The sequence below is a fragment of the Sminthopsis crassicaudata genome, chromosome 4 (genome assembly GCF_048593235.1).
Source record: "Sminthopsis crassicaudata isolate SCR6 chromosome 4, ASM4859323v1, whole genome shotgun sequence".
Lineage (NCBI taxonomy): Eukaryota > Metazoa > Chordata > Mammalia > Dasyuromorphia > Dasyuridae > Sminthopsis > Sminthopsis crassicaudata.
In genome coordinates, this window is record NC_133620.1 from 297223774 (window position 1) to 297243656 (window position 19883).

Below are 19883 nucleotides of genomic sequence, written 5' to 3' on the forward strand. Positions count from 1 at the left end.
TAAAAATCACTGAGCTCTAAAATAACACATTCCAACTGCTCTGAGGATAATCCCACTACTTACTCTGAAGGGTGGGGGTTGTTTGGACCAATGAAGGAGAAGACAAGAGGAAAAAGGTGTTTTTTTTGGTTTTGTTTTGTTTTTTGGTACAGAAGGTAGTAAGCATATGGAATGGTTTATGATTAAAATATAAAGTCTCTCATCCACAACTATGGAGATAAGCCCCCAAACTTCAGGGCCTGATCTTCAATACTCTACCATACCATACTCTCATAAGCTTTCTTTAGGAGCAAAGATTTTTTTAAAAAGTAGGGGAGGAACCTTCAGCAAAACCAACTATCACATGTACCATATCTAATAGTATGTGCAATATTGCACACCTGTGGTTCCTCATAGAAGGGAAGGAGATTTCATTTCTAGGGCCAGATTTGCTCATTATAACTTACAGCATTCAGTTTTTCTTTATTGTTTATTCTAAGTGGGTTGGAGGGAACATGGAGGCTTTCTCAGAAAACTGATCCCTGCCATAGTTTGGGACTACAATTCCAAGAAAAAAAACCCTTGCTTAATCTCACACAAACCATTTGTAATCTATACTTCCCCTATTCTTGTACCCTGAGAATGGAATACAGATTGTGAGCCTTGATATTAAGCCAGGGACAACTGGGGCCCAAGATGGGATAAAAATTGTTTTAAAGTATTAAAAATGGTGCTTTGTTGCCTGTCCTTTGCCTCACCACTCCATTAGACTACGCTAATAGAGGCATAGGCCTTTTTCTGCAGAAATTGAATAAACTGTTCTCTGCTGGCTCTGAGAAACATACATTTGAATTATTTTGGGTTAATGGTCACTGTCCACACAATTATATTTTGATTTTTATAGTCAATGTTGTACATTGTTTTCCTGACTCTGCTTGCTTTCATCTGTCCCTGTTTTTCCTCTTTTTATATCTTTTTATTTTTAAAAAAGTTTTTATACAGATGACATAGAGCACCAGCCCTGAAAGTCAGGAGAACTTGAGTTCAAATGTGATCTCAGACTCTTAACACTTCCTAGCTGTGTGACCCTGGGCAAGTCACTTAACCCCAGCTGCCTCAGGGGGAAAAAAAGTTTTTATGTAATGTACATTTCCTAATATGTTCTTTTTACCCCTTCTCTCTTATAACTAAAAACAAAAACAAATCAGGGGAAAAAAAGTTCAGCAAAGTGAATTAGCACATCAACCAAATCTGACATTCCTCAGCATTTTTTGGAGTTCAGATTGATAATTATTTCATGTCAATGGATTCATTGTTTTCTTTCCCTTTATGATGATGTAGTCATTGTATGTATTGTTTTCCTGGTTCTGCTTACTTGACTTTGTTCACAGTTTATCTAGGTCTTCTCCTGCTGTCCTGTTACATTTTTCTTTTCTTACAGCACGGAAATATTTCTCTACATTCATATACCACAATTCTATTGATTCACAAATTAATGGGCACTTGGTTTCTAGTTCTCTACTATCTGAAAAAAAGTATTATGTGAAATAATGTGACCTTTCTTTCTCTCTTTGTCTTCTTAAAGGTATGTAGTTACCAAGGATTTCTGGTCAAAAGGAAAGGACTTCTTTTTTGTTGTTTTTGGCATAATAATATTGCTTTACGATGTCTCCGTTTATAACTCCACCAAGTTTGTCTCCCTACAATTCACCTAATCATTTTTCATCTTTATCTCACTTTTGATTTGTACACACACACACACAAAAGGGCAAATATTCCAAAGATCAGAGATTTGTGAATGCATTTATATATCTTTAACCTGTTTTAGTGGCCTGCTTGAGGTCCTTTATGTATTTTGTAGTTCTTTTGAATAAGATTTCTGCATTATTGGATTTTATTACAGCTATGTAGAAATGCATCCCTTTTGATGCAATGGTAACACTTAGTTCCCTTTATTGATTCTTTTCACTTGTTTTTTTTTAAGTTTCCACATTTTATTGTGAATTCAACAAATATTAAGAAACAAACGAATAATCCTATATACCTACAAGAGGGGAAGCAGAGCTCCATGTCATAAATATTCAGATTCTCAGGTTAAATATTAAATTTAATACATGATTCTTTGCTTGTAGCTCTCTTCTATGTAATTTTATTTTTAGATCGATTTAATTACTATCATTTAAATGTCCCTTGTATATCTCTCTGCCTCAAAAATATAGGTTCCTCCCCTCCAAAAAAAAAAAAAAAAAAAAGGAGGAAAAAATTTCAGCAAAAATAATGACCACATCATTTTTACAATCTGACAGGCAATGTACCACAAAACTGATACGTGACACTCCCGACTCCAAGCTTAGGGACAAGGCTATAATCACTTTTAACACAAGCACAGTCTTCCAAACCTCCCCACCTGAACCTCAGTTAAAGCCTGAAAAAAAGCCTACGTTTTCTGATTCTCGTCTGCCAAAGCCCGAAGCAGGAGAACACTTTGTTTTGCTTCTTCCTACATGCACTGCCCTACTTGGCACCGCATCCTGCCTCCAGTCTCATCTCCAGTCGTTCTGATCTGTATCTTGCCGTCACGGGGCCTGGGGCTCCAGAGCAGAGAATGAGGCAGCTGAAATCCAATTTACTTGCATGTCACCACATCACCTTCCTAACGTCTTGGTTCTCAGGAAAAAAAAAAAAAAAGACAAACAAAACAATACTTCTAGAGGGCCAACTCCCCAAAGATCAGGGCCAAAGGGCCCAGACTCGGCGGTGTGACATGTTCCGGAGGCTTCTGGGTAGTGTAGTTCTCTGGGCCTTTCCCCGCCTCTTCCGCGAGCTAATTTCAGGGGAAGTTGAAGAGAGTACGGCGACCTTCTTGCCCCAATCTTCCCCCGCCCATTTCAGAAACTGGTTCCAAAACCGCAGATGTGTTCACTTCTAGTTCTCAATTTATCCAGCACAGCCATTCATCACCGCCTCCACAGCACTAATAAAATTCAACGGCCATTCAGACCGGTTCCAGCTCAATCCCATAATCTTCCTCTTCTGACCCCACCCCCACCCCTCGCCTCCTCAAAATCTGAGGTAGTAAACCAGTCGGTAGATCGTAATGCGCAGACGCAAACTTACTGGTCCGGGCTAGAAGGACCCAGCCACGTTGTAGCCTGACAGTCCTGGAGCAGTTCACCTGCGTTATCCTGATCAAGATGCAATCTCAGTGAACTATCTTTGAAACATCATATGTCCTTATATTCTTTTTTACTATACTTGGATCAGAAGCCCTGAGTGCTGATGCAGTGTTTTTCATTAAGGGAAATGAATTAATCTTTTATTGTCATTAAAACAAGGGGGCGGGGTAAGAAGGGAGGGAGGAAAAAGTTGGAACAAAAAGTTTTGCAAAGATGAATGTTGAAAACTATCTTTGCGTGTATTTGGTAAAATAAAAAGCTATTAAGATGGGGGAAAAGAATAAAAATAAAACTAGTAATATATAGAATAGAAAATTGGGGAAACAATTCATAAAGTTGAGAACTTTTTTTTTCCCCTTAAAGTCAATAAAATTGTTAAAAAAGAGAAAAAGTGCTAATAAATAAAATGAATGTGAAACAACAGTCAATCAATCTACAGGCATCTACTTGTGATCTCTTTGGAATATATTTTGGGTTAAAGGCAGAGATAATTCAAAACCAGCTCCTGGAAGTAGAGTGTTGAATTTTCAGTGAGAACTTTATACATGGGAAATTGGAATACACAACAAATCAGAGTATAAACAATAAACATTTTAAAATTATTGTTTTATTGATTATCTAGACTTAAAAAAATAATGGAGAAAAATGAAGATTAAGTTTATACACATTCTCCCCCCCATTAGAGTTAGCTGCTAAATATTTACCAGCATAATGTGGTTAAAGAGTAAAGACGTTTACTTTTATTGACTTTTTAAAAAAAGCCTAATTCTAGATTGCTTTTCAGAAACATTGGATCACTTCACAGGTTCACCAATAGAATTTCAATGTGCCTTAGTTACACAACCTTACTAACACACTCCATCCTGTACTATTTCTCACATTGGAAGTAGTCTTAACCCTCTGGCCTCTCCGTCTGAAAGGCTAGTTCCTCCCAGGATCTCTCATTTTAAGGAGGAGAGCTAGCTAAGCATTCCTTCCTCTGTAGGCTGCTCTTTTTTCTCTTTAGACTTTCTTGACCATGATCCCAAGACCAACCAGATACCCTCATCTTCATCCCATAAACACATCTTTCTGTTTCATTTTTGTGTTGTCTTCCCTGATGAAATTTCTTGACACGGACTTCCAAAAATCCAAAAATTTGTTTCCAAAAGAATCAAACAAACTCTACATTATGAATAGCATCTATTTTGTGACTTTAAGTTCTATATTCATGTAAAAGCTTTATTACATGATTTCAGGAAAATATTGAAAAATGTTTCTTATAAATTGTGCTTAAAATCCTCAGAAGAAATGCCCTTGTTGTACAAGGTTATATAATTTTGTGTGGGACGGGGAAGAATCCTACCCAAAATGACTACTCAGAGATCACTCAAAGTAGAAAGCAGAAAGATTGTTTATTATTAAATTCTCATGAGAATGGGCAGTCCCACTTCAAGATAAGGTACTCACCGCAGGAGGGCCGAAGAATTAGTGAATATTCACAGCTTTTATAGATTTTGTTATAAGAGATTACATCACAAGTAAAAAAGCATTGAGGGGAAGGGGGCATACGCTGCACATATTGTACTTATGCAGGTCATAGGGAAAAACAAGAATAATGAAAATAAAAAGAATTCACACATTACTGTAAGTTCTTCATCTCTTTATTCCACACAGTTCCCCCCATAATATTAAATGATTTTTCATCATTTTTCTATGAAGAACTTACATACCATTCAAAATCAGTTAACATATCTACACATTGTTTAAGTTCACCATCAAGATCATCCCTCTCTACTATATTCCAGCTACCTTTCTGGAGAACCATCATTTTAATAGCATTCTCTGTATGCAGTATCTTTGATGAGGACTGTTGAACTATTCTGCTTACTAATATAATTACACAGGGTAGACATAGTGGCAACAGGATATACCACTGATAGCAATAAATCCATACCATAAGAGTTGCTTCCACCAACTTCTTGGAAGCTCTTATCACAGAACAGATTGGCATTTGGCAGACATAAAAATACAAAGATAAATAAACAAAGATGACAATCTGGGAAAACTGAGGTACAACATTACACACTCTCCTTCTGAATATTTTAATTATTGAATTACCTCCCCCTAGATACACGGGAGGTCTCAGCACCATAATTTTGACCAACCCAATGTGAAGCAAATCAATTAAAATAAAACAAGGACTTATAGTAAGGGCAAGTCTCTCCCTGACAACCCCAGAGTTATCAGTAGTACAAAGGCCCTCTATAGTTGGAGCACCATCTCAGCCAGAGAATCCAGTTTGAGATAGACAGTTCATTATGAATTAGGTCTGTGGTCATATGTACATTTAACTCAGTCTCTGCTTATATAGGGAGTAGCATTGCCCAAGACAGTCATGCTGCCCATGGTAGGAGGGTTACCCCAAGTCTGTCAGGGACTCCAAAGGAGGGAAAGAGTGGGGCCTGGAGTAGCTCCACCTGTCCCCACTCAGAAGAACAGGAGCTGCTACTAGGATCCAGATTTCTGAGCAAAATATGCACAGTTAGACCATGAAGGCAGGCAAACCCAGAACTTTAGAGGACTGATCTCAAAATTGCAATGTCCTTTGAGAATGCTGAGATACCAAGTAAGAAACTGAGGTTACAAGGCTGGAGACTGCCAGTCCCAAGACAGGTGTCTATATCTTGGAGATTTCCTAAAAACAGGCAAACAGAGAATAGTCTGCCAGAACAATTCCAACAGAATAAGGAATTTCAAAGCTAAAACATCAAGTAACCATCTCACATATAAAGTTCCATCCATAACATCCATAACAATAATAGTTACACAATTTAACAATTTCTATCCCAAATCTTAAAATACACAGTAATACAGTTGCAATTTTAACAATAATTCATCAACCACTTTCCCACTCCCCCCATATCAGACCAAATTACATCAGAAGTAGGGGTGATGGTCTCAATCTAAGCTGCTTCAGGCTGAGAATGGGCAGAGGCTCTCAGTCCATGCAGGGGGTGGATGTGGCATGCTGACAGCTACCAAAGCTTCAGATGGGCCGATCCATGTGCCAGAAGAGCTTCAACAATCTGTAATTTGACCAAAATCAAGAATAACAACAGCAAAAAAAAACCCCAAATCTAACAAATAAAGGTTAGGACAGTCTGAGATAGAAAGACTTGGTTCGCCAAATGTAAAGAGCCAGCAGCTTCCTATGTGAAGAGATGATTTTGCTTAACAGGGCAGGAAAATGGCTGTCAGCTGTAGTCCCAAATAAATAGCAGCTAGGTCTCACTGTGCTAATTGTCCTCTCATTAGTTGGAAACCTTTTAAAAAACACTTGAGTATCATAAACACAATATCCAGTAACAGATAGATGATCAGACTAATACTTATTTGCCCAAGTACTTAGGATATAATGATTACATATAATCAGGTTGGAAACATCAAGGTATGACATAATTGAATTGCATTAACAGTTCTTATTGACTATTGTTCTGGTCATAGAAATCAATCATAGGAAGAAAAATGCAGACATAACAATAATATAACATAAGCAGTTAAAACTTAACTTTCAGCCAAACAGGATAAAATAGCTTTAACTCAGTTTTATTCCAATTAATTGTCCCACTAACTGTCAGAGGGTAGAGCTTTAAAACTCCCAAATAGCATTAACTATAAGCCCAAGACATTTTATCTCCAATAATAAATCCTATTAACCAAAGTTTCAGATAAATCCCAAACAGTTATTTACCATGACCTTATATTGATAACAATAAGAAATTTATCCCAGAAAGTTCACACAATTCTTACTTCCCCAAGTAGATGTTTCATAAGTTGAATATTATATCAATCATTTTGCTTTTAAAATATCCAATACACAGAAAAATCCCAAAGTACATATTGCCCATAACAAAAGTATTTTCAAAAGGACAAAGACAAAAACTATTATTCTTGGAGTCCCTTTCAGATAATTGGCATCAATACAGTTAATTAAAATTTCCTATTTTCACAGAAAAGAATCTGAAAAGTTCTTGAAAACATCAATTAAACTTTTTGAAATAACCCTTTCAAATTATAGATCGCATTTATGATCATATTTCTTAAACAAGAAAACCATTATGTATCTAAAAGAAACAAATATTCAATCAATTAACATCTTGTAAGAGCAGTCTGTCCCTTTAAAAGATTAGATTGCTTTCTTCAGCAAAAGGAACCAAGTGGCTACAGCACCTTTCCACTGTTGCCCTTCCTCCCACCTCACTTCTAAAGAAGCAGCCTCAAGAAGTAAAGGGGAAGTCAGCTAAATCTTTACCCTTGAAGAAAGAAAAAAAAATTCTTTTCCTACAAAGGAACCCTTCTCAGGATTTAGCCAATCAGTTTACTTACTTTCTCCCAATATCAAGTTTCTTTTCAAGTCTACCAGGCTTTCCTACCCTCTTTCTCTCTTACTACATACTACCCTTCTGTTTCTCTTACCAGCATTATCTCCCCAGAAACACATCCCATCTCTGTCTCTCTGTGACTACCCTTTTCCCTGTCCTTGTGACTCTCTTTTCTCTTTTCCAATCTCTCCTCATATATACCTTCCAATGCCTACTTACTCAAATCTTTTCTGACATACTTTAAACACTCCCAAACCAATAACCATTCCAATCTTCTAATTAGATGCTCCATTTAAACTATTAATTGCTTTTGTAAATCAATCTTTCTTGTCCCTTGTCTTTAAATCACCCTTTAAAACAAACAAATCTTTAAACTTCAAGATTCGTAAATAACTTTAAACCAAATTTCATGAAAATTATACATATATCCAACAGACCTGACACTTTTTTTTTTTTTTTTTTTTTTGGAGGCTGGGGTTAAGTGACTTGCCCAGGGTCACACAGCTAGGAAGTGTTAAGTGTCTGAGACAAAATTTGAACTCAGGTCCTTCTGAATTTAAGGTTGGTGCTCTATCCACTTTGTCACCTAGCCTCCCCAAGCTGACCCATTTTTAAGGCTTAACTCATAGTTTACAAATTATCCAATACCCAATTACCCAAATACCCAATACCCAAAGCAACATACCATCTAAGTAGGGAGATACAAACATGACCATCCCTAAGGTAAGCTACTGGCATTTTGTTTAATAACCCATATTTTAATTTGAAGTCCAACTAAATAATAATAAAAAAATTTCTCTCTTCAGTTGTAAAGGCCTCAATATTCAAACAATTCTTAATATTTTATACTTAGAATAAATCTAACGTGCAGTAAAATTATTTCTCCCAATTTCAAAATTATAATACCTCTCTAAAAAATAGTAAGTTCCCAAAATTCTTAATCAGATGTCGCAGACAAACGATTACCAATTTTCCCGCCCAAGTTTAGCCCTCTTATTAAACTTTCTGTACTCTAATTCCATGAAAACAAACTTGTTAATAATGATTTTTCTTTCTTCTCCTGGGACAATTTTTTTTTTTGGGAAAAATGCCTAGTTTTCCCATAGGTTCAACAAGTCAGAAGATCCCCATGTTTGACTATTTACCCCTCCTTATTTTTATTTCACCCTTCCAAGTCTGCAATTTCTTATTTATGTCTGGCCAGGAATTGGAGATGTCATTTAATTTATTTAGACATGCTAGCATTGTGTTCAGTTTCCAATTTTAACACACATACCAATTTAAAGTTATTTTAAAATTAACCAGTCCTTTATTTTATAAGATTCCCTAAAATCTACCTTTGTGTACCATTCAAACAGAATTGCCTTTTAGTTTTTTTTTTTTTTTCTTCTGATTCCCACAAATCTCTTCTTTTTGTAAACCAGGAAAGAGTTAAGTACCAATTCTTGCTTTACTTTGAGATTTTTTTTCTCTGGCAGGATTCCACAAGCCTGAGTTCTGATAACAAAGTCACAGGTCCCTTGCTTACAGGAGTTTTAAAGTGATAGCACACTGATCTTTTTTCTCAAAACTTTTCAAACTTTCAATCTTTGTTTTTATTTTTCCCCTTCTCTCCCCCTTTTCCGCAAAGCTGCTACAGTCAGCCAGAGGCAGAAGGAGAGAAAGAGAAAAAGATTTTCTTTTCTTGCACTATCCTAATCTTAAGAAGCCCAAAATTAGTTCCCAAATTACCTTAACACAATCTAAGACCACTACATTCAGAACCACTCTGAAAGAATTACTACTCTGAATGAATTCCAATTCCAACAATTCAGCTTGATATTTTTCTAAACCTGCAACAGAGGCTAAATTCTTATCTCTTACAAGCTTGCTAACTTTTAACACAGAACACAAAATGCAAAGCAGACATACATATAGACACACGCAGAACTCTATTTTTATCTTTTACATATAGATTTAAGTCTGAAATACTCAAATAGTCCTGTGAGCATCCTCCCAGTTTTCTTCCCTTTTATATCTGGGAGGTTCATCCCAGTCAGTCTTTAAATCGACTCTCAAGAGGGCTGTCAATTAGAATTCCCTGGCTAACATCCTGACACAAATTCTCTGACTGCTTCTATCCCATTTTACAACTTGGTCCCAAACCAGGTGTCAGCAGAATTCTCTGTTACCCTCACACCCACAGTCACTCAAGAGCTTCCTCAGGAAAGTCCTTTATCACTGGGGTCTAAATTAGTCCCAACAAAAACAAACTTAGGAGGGCTAATCCCTTGGGGTCCCCCTTGACCTAGCCAATAGACCCCCCCCCCCAGATTCCCAAGTGCTTACCTTGAGTTACATGTGTAAAATTCTTTCAAACTGCACCTTGCCGGCTGTCAGGATTTTACTTCCTTCAGTCTTCAATTCTGCTTTCCACTGAGTACCTCTGCCTCAGTGCCAGAGACCACAGAGAGAACTATTCTGTGGGCATGCCTGTCCCAGTTTGGGGTCTACAGCCTTCTCCCCCAAAGACCTCCATCCCAGATGAGTCCCAACTGTGTGGGACACAGAAGACCCCTACTCAAAATGATTACTCAGAGATCACTCAAAGTAGAAAGCAGAAAGATTGTTTATTATTAAATTCTCATGAGAATGGACAGTCCCACTTCAAGATAAGAAGGACCAAAGAATTTGAGAATATACACAGCTTTTATAGATTTTGTTACAACACACACATCACAAGTAAGAGAGCATTGGGGGGAAGGGACATCTAATTGGTTGTTGCTATCTAGAGAGATTGGAATGGAAGGTTTCTGTTTCCCCCAAATCATCTGATTTCTAGGAAACAAAATCAGGCCTTTAGGCTTTCGATAATCAAGCAGACAGTGTTTAAACTAATAGTCTAAATATCGGTAAATGTCAAATACTGATTAATGTCACTGACTAATGTTAAGTAAATATGTCTGTAACTAAGGCTAAGTAAATATGGCTGTACATATTGCACTTATGCAGGTCATAGGGAAACACAGGAATAATGAAAATAAAGAAAAAGAATTCACATATTACTGTAAGTTCTTCATCTCTCCGTTCCACACAATTTGATTTTTTCTTCATTATTGACTATAAGAAAGCTTTGTTTTCTATTATTTGGTGTTCTACTGAGGGGCTTTGGATCCATATGTAATGCAGCTGCATATCTAACTAATAATTAGATTTGTTCAGATATTAACTACCTTAGTGTCTCTATCAGTTTCATTCATAATAGTAGGTGTGTGTGTGTACATAAAGAAAAAAAAGGCAAGAATATAAATAAAAAAACACAGACTTCTCTACTCAGGGAGCTTCAGGAAACCATGAGTATCTTTATTGTAACAAAAAAGAACATCTTGCCAAAGATGTGAAAAAAAGTTGTGGGACTTAAAAAAAATAAGAACAAGAGGAACCCTGGGAGAACTATGAAAGATCTATGATATGAGTTGAGAGATCAGGAACTGTAAATTCTGAAGAATATTTTTGTTTTTCGCAATCTGGATGTCTTTATCTTAGCTATCACAGTTTTGACTCTCCCCACACTGGTTCACCACTTTATTCTTAAAGTTGGAGACACATTGTATGATTGTTTATTAACTGGAATTGAATCTAATTCAGTTTTGACAAGAAGGCCAGATTCTGACTGCATGGCAATTGGGACTTTCAATGTTGTTGGAATCTCCAGTAAGCAAGCCCCCAAATGTCCCCAGATTGGCTTCTCATAGGTTAACTAATGATCCTCTTATATTATAATATTCTTTTCTATTTATGCCTAGTTTCCTAAGAATTTGTTAGCTTAAGATCTGCCTTGTAAACTTCAAAGCATTATTTCATGTTCCTGATGGATCCATTGCAGTACATCTCCCTGAGAACTCCCTCTCCTCGTTTCCCATTTTGATTTGAAATGCCCAAGAAACTCCTAAGAATGTTCAAGATATTCCACCTGACATTCCTGACTTCTGTGGACTGTCTCTTCCTTAAATGTAGGGTTTTTAAAAGCTGCTATTCCTATAATTCTTAGAACCAAAGGAGGACTATTACCATCTGTTCCTCTTATCAAGTGAAGCAGTTAAAAATATTTCACACATTATTGACTCTCTCAGGGATCAGGGTATTACTGTTTTGTAAATTCATTTGTAACACTCCTGTTCTTCCTCCTAATTTTTAGCCAGGCTCTGTTGGTAAACTTATTTATCATTTTGTATGGGATTTACATGGTATATGTGTATACCTGGACATCCAGAAGTTCTAAGTCCAGGCACCATTCTATTCCATTCCTTGTGGTGCTACCTATTTTTCAGTATTAGATTTATGTTCAGTTTTCTTTAGCATTACAGTTCATTGAGATGCTCAATACCCGTTTGCCTTCACCTGGGAGAACATATGGTGAACATGGATTTCGCTACTTCAAAGATACATAGAGATCCTTATCTTGTTTTCTCAAATTCTACAGCTAGATCTAGTTTCCATCACTTTCCAGGACTCATCTTTAAGCAAGTATATTGATGATCAATTTCCTATCTACTGCACCCACTTGTTGTTGAGGTTTGTCAAGGTTATGGCTGGGACCTTCTTTTTCAACTCCATTGACCTAGCCGTAATCACACTAACTCTCATGTATTTAATCACCATCTTTATGCTAGTGATTCTTAAATATATCTATACTGCCCTAAATTCTTTGCTGATTTCCAATTTTTCATCTCCAGATACCTTTCAGATTTTTTGAATTGGATGTCTAGGTATTGGGCTTTCTTTGACTGTTCCCCTTGTCTAGAATGCTCTCTTTCTTCCATTCTAATTACTGATCTCCTTGGCTTTCTAACACCCCACCCTGTAATGTTCTTCTCTAAAATATATTGTTCTCTGGGAACAGGTTTCTTGGGGGATTCTGGGAGCAGCCTTCGTTTCAGTTCAGTGTAATCACCCCAAATACAGCTAGGAGTTAAAGTCCAAATCCTTTATTGTCTCCTTCCTGGGGCCTGGTTAGCTTTCTTAGAGGCCTATCTCTCTCCTTGGTTCCAAGATCTCCTGCCACTAATTCTTTGCCTCTGCCAGCTTCTGTCTCTAGCTCCCTCTGAATGTCTCCAGTCAAGACAAAGGTGGAAGATGGAATGAATCTGTCTCCTCCTCTGAGAGTGGGCTTCTCCTCTAGTGGGTTTGTCCTTTAATGGGCTTGTGTGTGGCCCTGAGAGCTTCTTGCTCATATGCTGTACCCTGAGTACACACCAATCATTATATCACTAGGAAATCATTATTTGTTGAAGGATTAAATCACTGTCTCCTCAATTCCACTTACTTAGCACCTTTTAAGAATGCTAACACCACCCCATCTTCTACATGAAGTTTTCCCTAACTTTTAATTCTAAGTATCTTCCTTCTCTTAATTATCAATTTGACCTGTGTATAGCTTGCTTTTTATATTTTTATTTACATCTTATCTTCCCTATTAGATTGTAAGTTCCTTGAGGATAGAGATTGTATTTTATCTCTTATAGCAACATGCATGGCACGTAATAGATGCATAATGTTTATTGATTGAGATTGCCATCTCCATCAACCCCACTATCTCATCTATCTTCAAATTCTCCTTATCCTCTGACTGGTTCCCTAATACCTACAAACACACCTTGGTCTCCACCATCCTCAGAAAACTCACTCTATTGATCTATCCATTGCAACTAGGTATAGTCTACTTCCTTTTGTCTACTCCTAGTGAAGGCCTTTTATGATAAATACACTTCTTTTTGATTTGTCATGCAGGGTTACTAGTCAGACAGGTTATAGTGGAAAATTCTAACAACAATCATCCACTGGAGCTGGAAATGGCAAATCTCTGCAGTATCTTTTCCAAGAAAACTTCATGGACAATATTTAAATGTTAAAAGATACAACATTGGAAGATGAGTCCCTCAGGTCCCTCCCTGCACATTATAGGATAAGAACAGAGGACAACTAAGTAGATCTAGAAAGAATTAAGTAGTTGAGCCAAGGTCAAAAAGAAGTTCAATTGCAGATGTGAATCAATTGTAGTTTTCATTTATGATTTCTCAAAATATTAGCTCTAATTCTCTTCCCCTCCCACACTGATTCTTTTGTGAAGGCAAATTATTTTGCCTTAGTTTTTACCTGGTGTTTAATTATTGAATGGGTGTTGCCTCAGACAAACCAGGAACAGGGAAAGACCATGTTTTCCTACTGCTTCTGAGGCCATCACCAGTTGTCTTGATTTATCTTGCCACTAGATTTCAGTGACTCTGGAGGAGAGGCTGATTGCTTGAACAGCTCTTCCTCATTTAAATCTAATTTATTTGTAATTCAAGCCATTACCCTCTTGATGTCATCGGTCCTCTTTGAGAAATAAGGCCAAGCCATTTTTGTAATGGCTAGAAATTGGAGATCAATTGGAGAATGGCTGAATAAATTATGGTATATGAATGTTATGGAATATTATTATTCTGTAAGAAATGACCAACGGATGATTTCAGAGAGGCCTGGAGAGACTTACATGAACTGATGCTAAGTGAAATGAGCAGAACAGATCACTGTACACGGCAACAAAATTGTACGATAATCATTTCTGATGGACCTGGCTCTCTTCAACAATGAGATGATTCAAACCAGTTCCAATTGTTCAGTGATGAAGAAAGCTATATACATCAAAGAGAGGCCTGTGGGAGCTAAGTATGGACCACAGCATAGCATTTTCACACTTTCTATTGATGTTTCTTGCATTTTGTTTTCCTTTTCAGTTTTTTTTTTTCTTACTGGGCCCTGATTTTTCTTGTGCAGCAAGATAACTATAAATATGTATACATATATTGGATTTAACATATATAACATATGTTGGACTACTTGCCATCTAGGGGAGGGGATAGGAGAAAGGAGGGAAAAAATTGGAACAGAAAGTTCTGCAAAGGTCAATGTTGAAAAATTACCCATGCATATGTTGTGTAAATAAAAAGCTTTAATTTAAAAAAGAGAAGTAAAGCCAAATAATAACAGTCATATTCCTTGAAAAGGTCATCTGTAATAGGTGCACTTCCTTTTCTTTCATTTTCTTCTTAATTCTCTAGAATAATTCCCATTATATATCTATCTGATAAGTTCATTCACTTTTTGTTTGATGACCTTCAGTGAAGGTGAATCTACTACTTCTAACAGCAAATTTCAGGACTTTTTTTTTTTTTTTTAATCAAGCTGAAAATTGTTTCATTATAACTTCTATCCATCTCTCCTAATTTGCCTTCTGGGACCAATTAGAACAAGGCTAGTCCTTCTTTCCAATGATAGCCTTTCAAGTACAAAAACACAGCTATCATGTGCTCCCTTGACAGTTCTCCAGGCTAAACATCTCCAGTTCCTTCGAATAATACTCATATGGTACAGTCTCCAGGCATTTCACTATTAGGGTTGCTGCTTTCTGTACCCTCTTCAGCTTCCTAAAATTTTCTGAGAACTGAACACAGAATTTCAGATATTGTCTAATTAGGATAGAATATAGTGGAACTATCATCTCCTTATTTCTAAGGAATATTTCTTTTTCCTTTTTTATTGTAGTTCAAGATAGTACTATGTTCATGATTTGGGTGTGGGGTTTTGTTTGTTTGTTTATTTTGTTTTTGTATTATTGGTCTACCACCATCATTCACTACAACCCTCAAATCTTTTCTAGAAAAACATCATCCAACGATGTCTCGACCACCTGCCACTTAATTTTTTTTTAATTGAAATATAAGATTTCATTTTTATTAGTATGACCATAATATAAATTTTATACTTATTATTATGTATTCCTTGTCTCTTATATTCTGTAATTTCATTAAGTGTGCTGCAGAAAATGGAATTGATCAAAGTTCCCTTAATTATTCCTCCTGTAGAAAACAATTACAACAAGACAATAGTTCAACTATCCTTGGGTTCTTTATGTGGACAACTAGCTAGGTCTGAATTTCTCTAGTTGGGTCGGGGTTACTTTCAGTTCATTTGTTTCCAATAAGACAAAAGTTAGTTTGAAGCAACCAATTCAGCCAGGAATTAGGATGTTAGGTTTCACAGCAAGGAGCACAATTCCACACATCTGAGAGCTTTACTGCAGAGAGATAGCATTTGGAACAGCCAGGTTAAAAGGGGCTTTTGGCCCAGGAAGTTGTGCTGACAACTGAATGCTAAATTAAGTGTATTTTACATACACTTAATTACATTCTAGTTTACATGACTCTATAGTACAATTCTGAACTCCTATAATCCCTTTCACTTAATTTTAACAAAGTGCTTTTGAAAAGCCAACATTTGAAAAGGCAACAAAAATAGGGTCTCTAAACTTAGGCCAGGAGAATGGAGAAATTGGAGAAACCTGGGACAGCCGGGTCCTTTAGTGGACCCAACTAGTTTGGGCTGGATCACTGTCTTATATTTGTGGTTTTCTCAAAACTGTAACATACTTTCTTATTGACTGAATCTACCTGTGCCTTCTTAGCCTCCCAATTCCTTGTTTGCAAGGCTTCTATTGATCACTTAATTGTTCCATGGAATCTTAACCTTCCTTAACCTCTCACATTCTGAAAACCTCTTGGTCAGTGGTACTCACAATCCTACGGTATCTTGAAGCTTGTAACACTCTGTGGAAATCCATTTTTTTCAGTATTTATCAGAATACATGTTATAGGCTCTGAGTAATCAGGTGGAGTTGGCAGAGAAAAGACTGAAGTACTGATAAGATTACTCCCTGAGTCAAGCAGGGAAAGGCACTGATGGGGGGAATCAGTTTAACCTTATAGTTCCACCCTCTGTGGAGGTCCTGTGTAACCCCACCTTGCTATGTTCAGTCAGAAATCCAACTTGTCAAACCCCTGAGGTTATATTTCCCCTATAAACCTGTCCATGGCTCATACCATGTTTGCTGAATTCCTTTTGAGGAAACTTGCCACAGGTTCTGTCTCATGGTGTCTTTCTCCTCCCCCCTGCCCCATGCCTCATGATGTCTTTCTCCTTCTTATAGATAACTTTTTTTTTTTTTTTTTTGCTGAGGTGATTGGGATTAAGTGACTTGCCCAGGGTTACACAGCTAGGAAGTGTTAATCCAGATCAGATTTGAACTCAGATCTTCCTGATTTCAGGGCTGGTGCTCTTAACTAACTCTTTTAGGATGCTAAATGTCTCTATAGATTTAGCCAAACAGTCAGAGGAGTACTTACTCTCATCTCATGGCACATTCCTTTAATGGATTCTTCCAAACTCCTTTCCTTGGTAACCCTATAGCTTTCCCAAATCTATTTAATATTTACTATTTCTGATGTTTATTGTATCTCTTCATTTTGTTTGTAACCTCTTCTCCTAAATAAAGCTACCTTTTGGCAAAGAGAATGGCCATTGTGAACTCTTCATATCCCAACGTTTGGTGCCTATATCAATCTCAGCATTGTTTGGGTTTTAGGCCTAAACTCCCCAGTGAGGTGGGTCTTATATACCTAGCAATGCCTGCTCACCTGAATGGTGAAGACCATGAGTAATGAGAGGTGAGAGTCAGGATGTTGGAAGACTCTATTTACAACAAACCCTGCAAGCCCTTTTACCTCCTCAGTATCCTATAGTTTAGCTTAAGCACATTCTAGCCTATAGCAGATATATGATTCCCTATTTGATGATCCAAAGGGAGTTACACGCAAGTACAAAGTGAGCATTCCATTCCTAATAAGGTATGTGGGTATTGTTCTCTTATCCCAGGTGTGATATGCTTCTCCTGGAAGTGCCACATAGCTTCTCTGGTGGTTCCCATTCCTCCCTATACCATCTTGTTCATCCTTACAAGAGTACCCTCAGTTTACCTGAGCAGTGCCTCCTGTTATGTCAAAGGTTAGTGGGGGTGAGGGGGAGGTTGGCAAGTCCTCTACACATCATTTGCTGCTAAACCTCAAACATATAATTATCGTTTCATCTGAAGGCCTCAGGAAAAGGTAAAGTTGATATTAATATTTACCAGAGATTTCTCTGATGACCTGGGAATTAGGAGAGACTGGCAATAGCAAATGCAATTATAGCATGTTGCATGTGGTGCCCAGACGTGAGTGCTTTAGAACAATAAGTTGCAAGGCCTTTAAATATTAATTAATTAAAAAATTTGAGAAAGCACAATAGTTTCTTGTCCAGAAGAGAAGGTAGAGCTACATTATGGGTCAAACTGTGACCAGACCTGAGAGTATAGTTGTAAACACACAGCAAGCTTATGAGTTAGAAACTAGAATGGGTGATTCTTTAACAAAAAACACACTTTATACTTCAACAACAATACTATATGGTGATCAATTCTGATGGATATGGCCATCCTCAACAATGAGATGAACCAAATCAGTTCTAACAGAGCAACAATGAACTGAACCAGCTACACCCACCAAAAGCACTATGGGAGATGATTATATATATGTATATATATATAATATGATGATATATATATGTATATATATATATATAATATGATGATATATATATGTATATATATAGTATTTAATTTATACTCTAACATTTTTAACATGTATTGGTCGACCTGCCATCTGGGGGGGGTGGGAAGGAGGGGAAAAATTGGAACAAAGAGTTCAGCAATTGTCAATGTTGTAAAATTACCCATGTATATATCTGGTAAATAAAAACTATTAAAATCGAAAAACAAAAAACACACCTGAAGAAAAGGAAAAGCAGGAGGAGTGTTCCCCAATGCCAAAGAGCATTTATCCCCCATTAGAAGACTTACCAGGATATATGTCCTCAGGTGATCAAAGCAATAAAGAAAACAACCCCCCACACCCCTTAAGTACAGCTCAGCAAGAGAGGATGGGTGAGGGGATTAAACAGATAGAACAAAAAATGCATCCTGCCTCTTTGGTATCTTATCTTTTTGAGCATGACGCTATTGACTGGGTTAAACATCATGTTGCCCATGTTTGGTTATGACAACTAGTTCTCGCTGTCATACCTTTGTTTATTGGTCTGTTGCATCCTACTTCCTTGAGCATGATACTCCGTGATCTAATTGATCAAGCAAACTATAGCTGATGCTAAGTAGCTTGATGAGATGAGTGGTCCCCAGTTTGAAAGAGAGAAGAATATCATAAGGGTCCATTAGAGAGTCCAGGCAAGCGAAGTTAGGATGTAACACAGGCCTATGGCCAGGAGATCCCCAGACATGATTGGCTATGAGTTCATAGGGACTACCTTCGTGGGTGGTATCTCCAGATACCACCAGAGAGATCTCTCCAGAGAGAGAGAGAGAGAGAGAGAGAGAGAGAGAGAGAGAGAGAGAGAGAGAGAGAGAGAGAGAGAGTGTGCAGGAGGTCATAGAGTAAGATGTAAACTACGTGAATAAAGTCTTTAAGCTTGCACTCTCTGGTGCTCTGTTTTGCTTGAACTGCATCAATATGAGATAGCAGCCAGAGGATTTCTGAAGGCCTCAGGAAGAGGTAAGATTGATATTAATATTTATCAGAGATTTCTCTGATGCCCTGGGAATTAGGAGAGACTGGCAATAGCAAATGTTACACATAGCATGTTACACATCATCATTTTTAATATGCTCCAAAATAATGCAATACCATGAGCATAATGGAAGGTATCTGTTTAATAAAGACAGACTGCTGTTCATATTTAAAAAAAAACAAAACTATAGCATATTTGCTGGTTCATACCAGTTATAGCTTTTTGGAATGCATTCTTCTTCCACTCCCACTTTCCACTGGTGGGGTATGGGAACAGCTCAAGTGTCAGCTTCTGAGCCTAGACTTTTTTCCAATCTCCCTCTGAAATCATTCTATGTAAGGGTCAGGGGAGGAACCTCACATGGGGCAATTAAGAAGTAAAAAGGCTTTAATGACTGAGACACTTGGATGCAATCTCTGTAGCTAAAAAGAGCTGTCATGAGTGCAGTAACTCTGGCTGCATTGAAGATGCATCATCAAAGGGAGGCATCTCCTTCTCTTATTGGCTGTGTATGTGACCTCATAGATCCGATATAACCAGTGGGACCAAGAATAGTGCAGAGTGCAGGAGAGATAGTGAGAGTGCTGAATGTGATTACATATAATAAAGACTTGTGCTCCCAATCTGCTGTGTCTGAATACTCTGTTGAACAGTGAACTATTGCTCAAGGAGGTAGTGGCCAGAAACATCTGAAAACCTGGGATAAGGTAAGACTGGTGACTGTGACCTTGGTGCTCACAAGTGGTACCCAACATGGGGCAGTGTTTTCAGGGTCATCAGCCCTGTAAAGGAAGGTTCAACAGCTTCATCAGGAGACAGGAAGGCAGGAAAGCATAATGGGTCAGGGTATGAGTTTACCTGTGACATGCCTGATGACACAGTTATGCAT

The 19883-nt window shown here is 37.4% G+C and overlaps 1 long non-coding RNA gene across 1 annotated transcript; it reads right to left on the minus strand.

Annotated features, from left to right (window-relative positions):
* Positions 1-4782: 4782 nt before the first annotated feature.
* On the minus strand, positions 4783-10331 carry LOC141566817 (uncharacterized). The gene is made up of 2 exons (XR_012489390.1): positions 9848-10331; positions 4783-6223 (listed from the first exon to the last, which is right to left on the minus strand). It is a non-coding gene; the product is annotated as an uncharacterized LOC141566817 (long non-coding RNA).
* Between the last annotated feature and the right edge of the window lie 9552 nt (positions 10332-19883).